The sequence below is a fragment of the Mauremys mutica genome, unplaced genomic scaffold (assembly GCF_020497125.1).
Source record: "Mauremys mutica isolate MM-2020 ecotype Southern unplaced genomic scaffold, ASM2049712v1 Super-Scaffold_100166, whole genome shotgun sequence".
NCBI lineage: Eukaryota > Metazoa > Chordata > Testudines > Geoemydidae > Mauremys > Mauremys mutica.
The window spans coordinates 625,285-638,356 of NW_025423279.1; the positions used below are offsets into that span (position 1 = coordinate 625,285).

A 13,072-nucleotide genomic window follows, 5' to 3' on the forward strand; every position below is an offset into this window, starting at 1 on the left:
CATTGGGAGCAGCGTCTGATGTTTTCCTGTCTAGCCGACTTGCTTCCTAGAACAAACGCTCCTTGAGTGGGGTGATCCACAGGGAGTAGCTCAAACCTCCAAAGTGCCTGGCCAGGGGCAGGACATTAGCACAGCAAGGGAGGGGTGTGGCAGTGACATCACAAAGGCCTTTTGCAGGACCTCAGACTTTTGGTCAAAGGTGGTGGGGAGGTGGTGACCTCACAGAGAGATGCTGACATCAGGCAGGCAGGACAGGGGCGAGGGGCCAAGGAAACCTCAGAGACCCCTGTGGCTTTGCTTCAGCAAGTCTCCTTCTCCAGGTCTCTCTTTGAGGACTGAGAGAGTATTCGGGTTCATGGACGCGAGCGCCAGGAGGAACCTCTTTCGAGTTTTCTCCTTCCCTTTGCCTGATTTTACTAGAAAACAGCCGTCCCTGTTTAGAAGGTAAGAGCCTCCTCCAGGGAAGGGGTGTCATGGGGGTGTCACTTTTAGATGCCGGTGCCCCCCTACACTGTCAGGAAGTTCCCACCACCCTGCTCTGTGTTCGCAGGGGAGGAGAGAGCAGCATCCACGGCAGTGATTTGCTCCTGGCTGCCGCAGCAGAGCAGCAGGCTCAGCTGTCAGAACTTCCCAGAGCGATGAAACGGGAGGGGCCCATGGCTCTGTAGCAGGAGTGCAGGGCAGGCGAGTTCACGGCGGGCATTGTGGGATACTGGAGGAGGCCAGTTATGGTGATAAAACAACAGCGTTTACTGTGTTACTTTAAGTTTGCTGCAAAAAGCTCTAGACCTCTCATCAAAGTCGTTTTATTTTGTCAACAAAACAGGGCAGTTTTGTCGCCAGACGTGGCATTGCAGTGTGTGCACCAGCCACAAGCTACCGACTGAGAGAGCGTTATGTGTTTTTCACACACAAGAGCAATATAATTCTGCTGAAACAACTTTGTAGTGCAGACCTGCCCAAAGATTCACTCACACACAGTTTGAAAGGAAAACATCACCTGCTCCTCTGCTTTGCAGAATCCAAAGACAAGCAAAGCTTGTCAGGCCCTGGTGGCGATGGCAGGGAGACAGGTGTGGGCAGACACTGTATTTTAGCCATCAACAGGCACCATGTCTTAGTTGGCTTAAAGCATCTGTTTCGTAAACAGGAGATACTGGGTTCGACTCTCAGTGGTGCCTTGTTGACTGGTTGCTAGGGCACCTGCTTTCGGCTACTGTCAGAAAACAAGATTCAGAGCTAGATGGGTGTTTGGTCTAGCCCAGTGTGGTTTTTCTCATGGTTTAAATTACACTCACAGGCAGTGATAATAGAGTTACTGAAAGTTTGGGAGTTAGGAGTGGGTAGGTCAGTGGTCCAGTCCCCACACAGATGACCCCCTTCCTCTGGGACCGGGGAAGGTCTGAGCTCTCACCCAAATGCTCATTGTGGCTGCCAGAATCTGTGAGCAGCTTGTTTAGTTTACGCCAAAGGTTGAGTCCTGCTTTGTGCACCGTGTGTGAGAATGAAAATCCTAAACCGCCCTTTGAAATAACGAAAGCAGCAGGACGTGTTATTGTCCCTGCCCCAAAGCAGACAGACCAATGGAGAAATGCTGTCGAGTCCAAGGTGATACTCCACTGCCATTTTATCTTTTTTGCTTGCTAAACTCCTTCTTATCTGCCCGGCCCAGGCTGTCCTCTGCCTCAGCTGCTGCTCCCGGCCTGCTGTAGAGTCAAACGCGCAGGGCCCCCAGGGGAACAGAGGCTGGGACAGGGCAGCAGCCTGGGCTGGGTTGGGAAGATGCTGGGAGTTCTCGTTCCCTGAGAACTGGCCTGGCTCCCTTCTCAACAGCAAACAAATCAATTCCACGTCCCCTCCCCAGAAAAACCAGCCTGGAGCCAAGGGCAGCAGGGGACGATTCCCTCCAGTTCCCACCGAGGCAGGAGAGAACCCAGGGTGTTTCTCACAGAGCTTATGGAACTGATGTGGGGAAACCAGCCTTTAATAACAGGCAGTTCCAGTTTAAGCTCAGTGTTTTTAACAATTTCTACAACAATAAATAACCCTTTAATCGTAGTGTCACCATCCATAAAATTGCTTCAGCCTCCTAAGTGCACAACTAAACATCTCTTCAAATCCAAGGGAGTGGAGATCAGTCAGTGTTCAGAGTCATCCCACATAAAAGAACCATGTTGTGGTACATACTGGCCCCATCATGTGGCCATCGCCTTTTCCCTCCTCCTCCAGAGTCAGAATGTGATCAGCTCACACTGAGGGGGTGCAACACCCCTCTCTTGGTGTCTATGCCAGAGCTCCTATCAGCTCAGTGTCCTTCCTGCAAGAGTTGGCTGCTGAGAGGGTTGCAATGGGGTAAATGAAGGCAGAGGAGGATTGTTCCTCATGGGTTTTTTTGTGTGGCTCTGTGATCCTGCTGGAGAAAGCATCATTTGTGTTTGTTAAATGGGTATTAGCCAGGATGGGTAAGAATGGTGTCCCTAGCCTCTGTTCGTCAGAGGATGGAGATGGATGGCAGGAGAGAGATCACTTGATCATTGCCTGTTAGGTTCACTCCCTCAGGGGCACCTGGCATCGGCCACTGTTGGTAGACAGATACTGGGCTAGATGGACCTTTGGTCTGACCCGGTACGGCCTTTCTTATGTTCTTATGTTATGTTCTTATGTTTCAGTGGCTTGGGTTCGGCTCAGGTTGTTACCCTGAGTACAGGGATTCCTGCACTTTCTGCTCTTAGCCCCTCAGGGAATGGACAATGGAGCAGCTTCGGAAATTGGATAGAAAGTAGCCTAAGAAAGTGTAACATAAGTGAGAAGAAAAACAGCATTATCACCTACCTGGTGGTCTGGTGGTTAGGATTTGGCACTTTCATTATCATGGCCTGGATTCAATATCCAGTCAGGGAAAAGTGACTTTAAACCAAAAATGCTTCAGTCATTCTTCACTTGCAATGTAAACAAATCCATGGTATTTTCCTGATTCCCCATGTTCCCAGTGTCTCCATGGCAGGGCTGGCTCCAGGCACCAGCGCAGCAAGGAGGTCCCTGGGGCTGTCAATGGAAAGGGGAGGCTTCAGCAGCAATTTGTCCCTCTCAGAGGGAAGGACTTGAGGCCAACAGCAGCAGAGGTAGAGCTCCAGTTGACTGCAGCTTTTTTATTTTTTTTCCATTTGGGATGGCAAAAACACTGGAAGTGGCCCTGCTCCATGGAAGACAATTTGTTAAATCCCAGATGAGTGCAGTTACATCAGTTCTCAGTCTGAGTCCTTAGGTCTTAATCCTGAGGCTATTGTCCCATCACGGGGCCATTTCCCGCCTCTCTTTCCTAGGGAAGCACAATTTTCCTTGCACAGACACAGGAACAGCAAGATCTTTCTCTGTCCCTTGTGCAAAGCAGGGGGCCAAATTCCATGGAAACAATGGATAAGCAGGGGGCCCTGGGCACATCCAGCCCTGGCTGTGAGATTTTCCCTCCCCTCTTTCTTTATGCCCCGGTTGTTATTTCATGGATTGTCTGGGATGGGGGAAAAGCTGAGTTCACTCCAGGTGGAGGGGAAAAAGGACCCTGAAAATCTCAGGACCCAACCCCTGCTACCAGGATCACCGAGGTGCTGGGAATCTGCATGGGAAAGGGACGGTGTGAATTGTCAAGGTGGGGAATGAATAATAATCTACAACTAGATCCAGCTCATTAACCACTGACACAGGCTAACCCTGCTGCCGATAGAAGGGAACCTGGGCGTGATTCTTTGCTGTTCAGCCATGAAAACAGTGACCCAATTGCACGGCAGTGAATGTGCTGGGGAAAGCTGGACTTCACAGGCAGGTGGAAAGAGCAGATCCTAGAAACACCTGGAGCTCCCCACAGCACTTCTGCCACCAGGGTCAGGTGCTGAGCGACTCACAGTGCCCCCCGACACATTACCTTCCAGCAGGGGGTGGCAGCACCCCCCACCCAATGCCGGGGAGAGGCCTGAGTGTATCTCTGCATCCTGAGTCCAGGGCACCCACTCTCTCTGCCCCACACATCAAATCTGGCCCTGCTGCAAAGTGACCCCTAAGAACCAGCAGCCTCCAGGACAGCAGGTTTGGCCCTCAGAGCAGGGAATGTGTCCCCCATGCTGCTCTTAGGCCACTGGGTGCTCTGGAAACAGGAGGGCTCTGATTGTAAGCTATAGCACACATGGCCCATCTGGGGATGTAGCTCAGTGGTAGAACACATGCTTTGCATGTATGAGGTCCTGGGTTCAATCCCCAGCATTTCCAGGTTCTTTTCAACCTGCTGCTTTGCTCATGCCCAGAGGGAATGTGGCCCTCCAGAAATTTCAATCCTGCTCAGTGAGAGGTAAGTGCCGATTGCATGGAAGGTCTGGGGGGGTTTCTGCTCCTAAGTCTCCTCTGTACATTGAAGATTCCCACCAGCTGTGCTGTTTGGGATAAGGGTAGATGAGAAAGAAGAATCCTCCAGCACTGGAGGGAAAGGTCCCATCGGCAAAAACTAGACTTATTTCTTGTCTGGGCCCAATCTTTTCACCTGGTATAGTCCTTGTTCCAGCTCAGGTGGTAGCTAGGGGATGTCTCATGACTGCAGCCATGTTTGTTCAGTTCCACCCCCTTATACAGCTTTGGTACAAGGCAGGAATTTTTTGTCTCTGTCCTGGGGAAAAGCCCCAGGTTTAAGATGGATTCCTGTACCGGGGGACATGGTCACATGTCCTGTGAGACCCCCCCCCAAGTCTTCATTCTTCCTGGCCTGACTCACGGATGGTGCAGGACAGAGCCATCTACAGTCAATTGTCCTGGTTAATGGGAGCCATCAAAAGTCCAAACCACTATTAAAGGCCCACACTTTGCATCATTACAACAGGACCTCAGAGTTATAGTTCATATTTCTAGTTTCAGATCCAAGAATGATCGGTTCATACAAATAGGATGAACACACACAATAGATTATAAGCTTTGTAATGATACCTTACAAGAGACCTTTTGCATGAAACATAGTCCAGTCACTTTATATTCACACTCATTAGCATACTTTCATAAAATCCTATGGAGTGCAACATCACAGCAGGGAAAGGGTTTTACTGCGGCACCTGGGAGCAGTTGAGTTTCATGTTCAGGCTGTGGTATGAGTTCCTCCAGGTTTCTCGTAAGCACACAGGGACCTTAGCGGGTGCTCTTGGTACAGGAATGGCCCAGATACGATAAAGTGATGGGGATTGCATTTTCCTCTTTTATTTCTGTATTTCCAATGACATTTCTGTTTGTGATTTCGTTTTGCTTTGTATAACTGTGTTTTCTCCTGGATTTGATATTTAACTAAAAAAAGAATAAGGTCTCAAGGCACCGGATGGAGGAGCAGGCTGGGGCTACGACTGCTAAGAGAGCAAGAGTAGCAGGTTTTCTGTATTTCCAGCCCTCATTTTTCTTGACTGGTTCCTCTTCTGCATGAAATTTGCTTTTTTTTTTTAAACATGAACCTGGCTAGCTCAGTTGGCAGAGCATCAGACTTTTAATCTGAGGGTCTAGGGTTCAAGTCCTTGCTAACAAAGAAACACTTTTCCTCCGTGACATCCCCAGAGAGTTTTAGAAGGACTCTCCTTGACTTTAGTTTTTCCTTTTCAGGACATGGCCTTTCCTAGGAAGGGCACTTTACTGCCTGGGACTGAAGGTGCTACTGCCTCATCTGTCCACTGGCCTCACAGTCTGGAGGAAGAAAGGCCTCTGGGCCTGCAGCAAAGTGCTGGGTGCTGACTTTTTGAGCAAATGTAGGGCTGGCCAGAGAGGCATGTTCCCACTGAGTCCTCCCTGCCAGAAAAAATTGTCCCCACAGACAGGGGCGGCTCCAGGCCAGAGCACGCCAAGCACGTGCTTGGGACAGCAAGCCGCGGGGGGCGCTCTGCCGGTCACCGCGAGGGCGGCAGGCAGGCTGCCTTCGGCAGCTTGCCTGCAAAGGGTCCACTGGTCCTGCGACTTCGACGGACCTCCCGCAGGCAAGCCGCCGAAGGCAACCTGCCTGCCGTGCTTGGGGCGGCAAAATGGCTAGAGCCGCCCCTGCCCACAGAGTCCTCCCTGCTGGAAGGCTACAGTAATCAACAGGTGCTCTGCTGGTCCCATGGTGTAAGGGCAGCACTCAGGACTTTGAATCCTGCAATCTGAGTTGAAGTCTCAGTGGAATCTGAGAACAATTCCTGGGCCACAAACCCTGCTGGGTCTTCCAAGGCTCTGTCTTGCTTTCTCAAAGGCCATGAAAGCCACTACAAATGGTTTTTTTCTCCTGCTGATAATAGCTCACCTTAACTGATCACTCTCGTTATAGTGTGTATGGCAACACCCAATTTTTCATGTTCTATGTGTATATATATATATCTTCCTGCTGTATTTTCCACTGCATGCATCCAATGAAGTTGGTTTTAGACCAGGAAAGCTTATGCTCAAATAAATGTGTTAGTTTCTAAGGTGCCACAAGTACTCCTTGTTCTTTTTGCAGATAAATGAATGGAGGTTAAGTCCATGAATGGCTATTAGCCAGGCTGGGTAAGGAATGGTGTCCCTAGCCTCTGTTTGTCAGAGGGTGGAGATGGATGGCAGGAGAGAGATCACTTGCTCATTACCTGTTAGGTTCAGTCCCTCTGGGGCACCTGGCATTGGCCACTGTTGGTAGATAGGATGTGGGGTTGGATGGACCTTTGGTCTAACCCAGTAGGGCCATTCTTATGGTCTTATGAAGGGAGGGGCAAAGCACTGGGACAGAGTTTCTGTAGTGTAGTGGTTATCACATTTGCCTAACACACAAAAGATCCCTGGTTCAGAAACATGCGGGCTTAATTTTCGCAGCTCCTACTGGCCTGTCCCTACTGTTCTAGGAGCAGCAGTGATTTCTATGCTCAGAATGTCTGTTATACTTCCCCTGCTCCCACTTCTGTCTCCTCTCTCTCTCTGAATGCCTGTGAAGTAGTTTTCCCCCTCCCGTTCCCTCCTGGATTGCTCGTGGGATGAATGTTCTGGTTGAAGAGCAGAAGAGCTCCCAGGTAGACAAGGTGTCTGGGACTCTAATTAGGCAGCGATCACACACCCAGAGCATGGATACTGCCCAAGGTGGAGTGTGACCAACCAGATGCAGCCAAGTCATCTCTAGTCGCAGGCCATGAGGTGCAGGCCCTTAAAAGGGGAAGGGGCCCTGTGCTCAGGAGAGCACTCACAAGCTTGTACCTCCAGTGAATGCCCTTTGCCCGGACCGCCTGGTCAGTGGTTCTCTGCGTAGTATTTCATTGTGCCTCAGGAAGACTTACCTTCATCGCACCGTCCATAGCTGCGCTGTGGGAAACTTACCTTGCAGAATCCTGACATCTCCAGTGCTATGCCTGTCCTGGGAGCATGCGTGTGCAAGTGTGAGTGTAACACCCACCCCCTTCTTCTTTTGAGCTTAGCTGTCAGTATAATAAACGTGCTGCTTTCTGCCAAACTCTGGTGGGTCATTAGTCCTCCCTACGCTTACTAGCTGGCCCAATTTTGGCTAACACCTGCGATAACTCCAACCCCTGCATGGCAGAGGGAGGTGAAATGAGCTGGGAAAAAGCCTTGGCATCAGCAGGGGAAAGCTAGAGGATCTGGGCCAGGCACCTTTTGAAGCCTTGTGGCTTGGTCTCCTCTGCCCTGGGAGGTTGGCCTATGGAGGCCGGCTCTTCCTGCTGCCTCCTCTGTGTGACTTGCCAAAGGAGGGAGTGAGGCAGGAATGGGGCGAAAGAGGAAAGTCGAGCTGAGGAAGGCAGGGCAGAAGCTAAACGCCTCAGTGCGGCTAAGTGGGGTTAGTAGAGCGCCACTATTCGTTCTGCAAAGCCTGGGGAGGTGCGGTTGGCTGCTGGGAGGCAGAATCCTGTGCCTGCCTCTTGGCTTCCCAGGGGTGGCTACTTGCAGCCCAGGAGAAGGACAGTTCTGGGTGAAAGGAAGACAAACAAAGCTCTGGGAGGAAGTTTGGGTGCACGGTGCGGGCTCTGCGCTGGGGGAGGGGTTTGGGGTGCAGGAGGGGTGGCGCTTACCCCGGGCACTTGCAGCTCCCAAAGTGACCGGTACACACAACCCTCTGGCAGCAGCTCCTAGGTGGGCGAGGCCAGGGGGTCTCTGTGTGCCGCTGCCTGCAGGTGCTGCCCCCAGAGCTCCCATTGGCTGCAGTTCATGGCCAATGGGAGCTGCGGAGTTGGTACTCGGGGCAGGGGCAGTGAATGGAGACACTCCCCCCACCCCAGGGGATGCTGGGACATGCCAGCCATTTCTGGGAGTGGCACGGAGGGACGGAGGCCGAGTGGGCAGGGAACCACCTCAGTGCTGCTGGCACATCTCTGCACACCCATGGGGAGGGGAGCAGAGGGTCTCCATGTGCTGCCTGGGGTAGGGGCAGTGCACAGAGCTACCTCCCCTCCCGGGTCTATTACAGGAGTGGGTGGGTGGGGTCTTTTGGCCTGCAAGGTGCAGCAGGTCGGACTAGATCAGGGGTCTCAAACTCAAATGACCCCGAGGGCCGCATGAGGACTAGTGCATTGGCCCGAGGGCCGCATCACTGACATGCCCCCTTGCTGCCCCTGGCCCCACCCCCAATCCACCCCTTCCATGAGGCCCCGCCCCTGCCCTGTCTCTTCTCCACCTCCTCCCCTAAGCGCGCGGCTCCCCGCTCCTCCCCCCTCCCTCCTGGAAAGTGCTAAGCGCCACCAACAGCTGTTTGGCGGCTTGGCGGCGAGAAGCGCCTGGAGGTAGGCAGAAAAAAAAATGAAGAGTAATATAGTAGTATAGTATTAAAATATAGTATGCTATTAAAAGTCAATTTATTAACTTTTTTATTAACTTCTTTAATTGTAATGTGAAACGTCAGTGCTAATTTTGACAGTCATTTCATTTTTGGCCACTTAGCTGGCAGCGTTTTGCATCAACCAGAGCATCAATATTAGGTTTGATATCCTGAGACGAAACCAATCTCAGTGTTGCTTGCAAATGTTCATCAGTGAGCCTTGACCTTAACACAGATTTGTTAATCTTCATGGAAGAGAAAAACTGTTCACATATATATGTACTTCCAAACATTGCCATTATCCTTGCAGAAGCAGAGAATAACATGGGAAATCTTTCTTGTGAAAGAAACCTGTAGAATTCTGGAATTCCAACATCTGTATACTTCTGCTTCAAAATCGTGTCGCACTGAAGCTCCACTAACTCCATCTGCATTTCCTCTGCAACATTGTCAATTTCAACAGCAAATGGTGTGGAAAAAAGTTGAAAATGTGGTTCAAGTGCCTTGAAATCTTTAAACCGCACATCAAACTGTTTGTGTAAGTTAGAAATGATCTCTGCATATTCTTTCAAGGATTTGGGTTCAACTTTTCCTAAGGAATTCAGAGTTGAGAAATGGACCAAATTGCCAGCAGTCAGCTGTTTCCCCCATAAAGTAAGCTTGACTTTGAATGACTTAATACTGTCATACATCTGTGTTATCACCTGTTTTCTACCCTGAAGTTTCAAGTTCAGTGCATTCAGGTGATCAGTTACATCTGTTAGAAAAGCAAGGTTGCAGATAAAAGTGGAATCAGCAAGCTGTGGAACCTCCTTGTTTTTCATTTTCATGAAGGAATCAATCTCCTCTTTAAGTGCAAAAAAACGCTTCAAAACATTTCCACGACTCAGCCATCTAACTTGAGTGTGATACAGAAGTTCCCCATATTCACTGTCCATACTTGCTAGAAAAGAAGTGAACTGTCTGTGATTCAGCCCTCGTGCACGTATAAAATTAACAGTTTTAACAACTACATCCATAACTTCTTTCATTTGTAGACTTTTACTACACAGGGCTTCTTGGTGCAAAATACAATGTATACTGGTGAAGCTAATTCCTGGTATATTGAGGCTGTTCAGTTTGGTCTTCAATAATCCAACCACACCAATGTTTTCAGAGCACATTGATGGCGCACCGTCCGTAGCCAAAGATACGAGTTTGTTCCATGGCAGCGCAGCTTTTTCAATGCACTCTTCCAATCCTTGAAATATGTCACGTCCCGTTGTGGTACCCTTCAGTGGTATTAAGTCTAGCAATTCTTCAGTTATATTCAAATTGCAGTCCACACCTCTAATGAACACTGCACACTGTGCGGTATCTGATACATCTGTACTCTCATCAAGAGCAATTGAAAATACTTCAAAGTCTTTTGCCATTTGAATCAATTGTTTTTGCACATTATCAGCTAAATCCGTTATCCTGCAGGCAATTGTATTTGCAGACAAGCTTATGCCTTCAAAAACTTTCTTCCTATCAGGACATAAAATTTCACTGGCCTTCATAAGACATTCTTTTATGAATAAGCCTTCTGTAAAAGGTCGCGATGATTTAGCTATCATTTCGCTTATCACAAAACTTGCTCTTACTGAATCTTCGCTAGACTTGTTAATCCCTGAAAATAAATTTCTTTGCTTGGCAAATGCTGCTTTAAGTTGCTGAACTTTTTCCTCTCGGATTTTTTCCGGTGAATGCATCATATTTTTCACGGTGCATCGTGTCATAGTGCCGACGCACGTTATACTCCTTGGGAACAGCAATCGTTTGCTGACAAATAAGGCATTGAATTTTATCTTTTACCTCTGTGAAAAAATATAAATTCTCCCATTTGTCTTGGAAAACTCTCTTTTCTTCCATGAGTGTTCTTTTTTTTGATGAAGTCATTTCCAAGCTGTTTTAATAAATATATACACTCAGTAATGCACCTCACTCAAGGGACAAAACACGCACTTAGATTTACTGCCTAAGGCTCTGGGAGGGAGTTTGGGTGGGGGAGGGGGTTTGGAGTACAGGCCCTGGGCTGGAGTTTGGGTGGGGGAGAGGGTCTGGAGTGCAGGCTCTGTGCTCGGTGCAGGCTCCAGGCTGCGGCAGGGGGTGGGGGTGCAGGCTTTGGGACGGAGTTTGGGGATAGGAGGGGGTGCAGGGGTGAGGGCTGTGGGGCTGAGGGTGAGGGGTTTGAGGCACTGGAGAGGCTCGGGGCATTGGAGAGTCTCAGGACTAGGGCAGAAGGGCAGGGGAAGGGCAGCCTGCCCTGGCCCTAGTGAAGGGGGGCTCTAGGACCCTGCGGCAGCAGGTGATGCCGGAAGCTGGCATAGCAGAGGAGTGGAGTCAGCGTGAGCTCCCGGCAGGGGCGGCTCTAGCTTTTTGGCCGCCCCAAGCAGTCATGCGCGGGAGGCGCCCCGGAGCCGCGGGACGAGCGGACCTGCCGCAGGCATGACTGCGGACGGCTTGCGGGTCCGGTGGCTCCGCTTGAGCTGCCGCAGTCATGCCTGCGGGAGGTCCAGCCGAGCCACGGGACGAGCGCCCCCTCCGCAGTCATGCCTGCGGCAGGTCCGCTCGTCCCGGGGCTCCGGTGGACCTCCCGCAGGCATGACTGCGGCAGGTCTGCCGGCCCATCCTGCCGCCCCCCCCCCCCGGCAGCAGGGGACGCCCCCTAGATTTTGCCGCCCTAGGCACCAGCTTGTTTTGCTGGTGCCTAGAGCCGCCCCTGGCTCCCGGGCAGGCTCCCGGGCAGTGAGGGGGCAGCAAGTGGGGACCGGAAGACACTGGGGGGCGGTGTGTGGGGGTGGCAGGTGGGGCCAGGGGAGAGACCCGGCCCCAAACATTGGGGAGCAGCGCGCGGGGAGCTTAGGCACAGAAAATAACTCGGGGAGGGGGGCGGGGGTGAGGGGAGTTTGGCGGTGACAGGAAGTAACTGGGGGAGCTCCAGGGCCGCCCAGAGGATTCCGGGGGCCCGGGGTCTTCGGCGGCGGGGGGCCCCTTCCGTTCCGGGACCTGCCGCCAAAGTGCCCTGAAGACCTGCAGCGGGGGGGGGTCCCCACCGCGGGTCTTTGGGGCACTTAGGCGGCGGGTCCCGGAACGGAAGGGGCCCCCCGCCGCCGAAGACCGGGCTGCGCTTCGGCGGCGGCGGATCCCTCTTTTCCCCACCCCGGCCGGTCCCGCTTCCCACCCTGGCCCCGGCGGGTCTCACTTCCCTTCCCCCCCCCGGCCCGGCCCCGGCGGGTCCCACGTCCCTTCCCCCCCACCCCCCGGCCCAGCCCCGGCGGGTCCCGCTTCCCTTCTCCCCCCCCCCACGGCCCGGGCCCGGCCCTGGCGGGTCCCGCTTCCCACCCAGGCCCCGGCCCGGCCCCGGCAGCTCCCGCTTCCCCCCCCCCCTTACCCGAGCTCGTCTCCAGCGAGGGCTGAGCTTCGTCCCGCTCAGAGCCGCGTGGTGAGGGGGCGGGGCTGGGAGCTCCACGCCGAGCGCAGCGCTCAGCCCAGAGCTCCCAGCCCCGCCCCCTCCCCACGCGGCTCGGATCGGGGCGGGGCTCAGGCGCTCGGATGGAGACGCGCTCGGGTAAGGGGGGTAAGGGGAGGGGGAAAAGGCTCCAGGAGAGGGGCGGAGGCGGGAGCCTCCGCTTTTCTCTTGGGGGCCCCTGCGGAGCCCAGGGCCCGGGGCAAATTGCCCCCTTTGCCCCCCCCTCTGGGCGGCCCTGGGGAGCTCCGCGGGCCGCAGGGAAGAGCTCCGCGGGCCGCATGCGGCCCGCGGGCCGCATGTTTGAGACCCCTGGACTAGATGATCACACTGGTCCCTTCTGACCTTAAAGGCTCTGAGTCTAAACGGGAGAGTGAAGTAAAGAAATTTTTTTTTAAAATATAAACCAAACATTGTAATACCAGGATAACTCCAACAGCTCATTGTATAGTCCCACCCCATTTTTCCTCCATTGTGTGTTAAATGAGCTGCAAGACATTGATTCTCTCATTCCATTGATAAACTGATACAATGTGACTGAAATTAAACCCATTCCCAGCAGAGAAAACATCACATCCCTGCATTGGCTGGGAATTTAACCCAGATCAACTGCTTGGAAGGCAGCTATGCCCACCACTATACCACTAATGCATAGAGCAAAAGTACCAATTATGCTTGCCCAATGAGGCTAGAGCAGCATTGAGGAGCTTTTCTGCCTGTTAAAATGTACTGGATTAGCATCACTAAAAAAAAACACCTCCATCTTCACTTGGGTTTGAACCATCAGCCTTTCAATTAGCCACCAA

At 52.3% G+C, this 13,072-nt stretch overlaps 1 non-coding gene across 1 annotated transcript; it reads left to right on the forward strand.

Annotated features, from left to right (window-relative positions):
- Positions 1 to 4,188: 4,188 nt before the first annotated feature.
- On the forward strand, positions 4,189 to 4,260 carry TRNAA-UGC. The gene has a single exon. It is a non-coding gene; the product is annotated as a tRNA-Ala (tRNA).
- Positions 4,261 to 13,072: the final 8,812 nt, after the last annotated feature.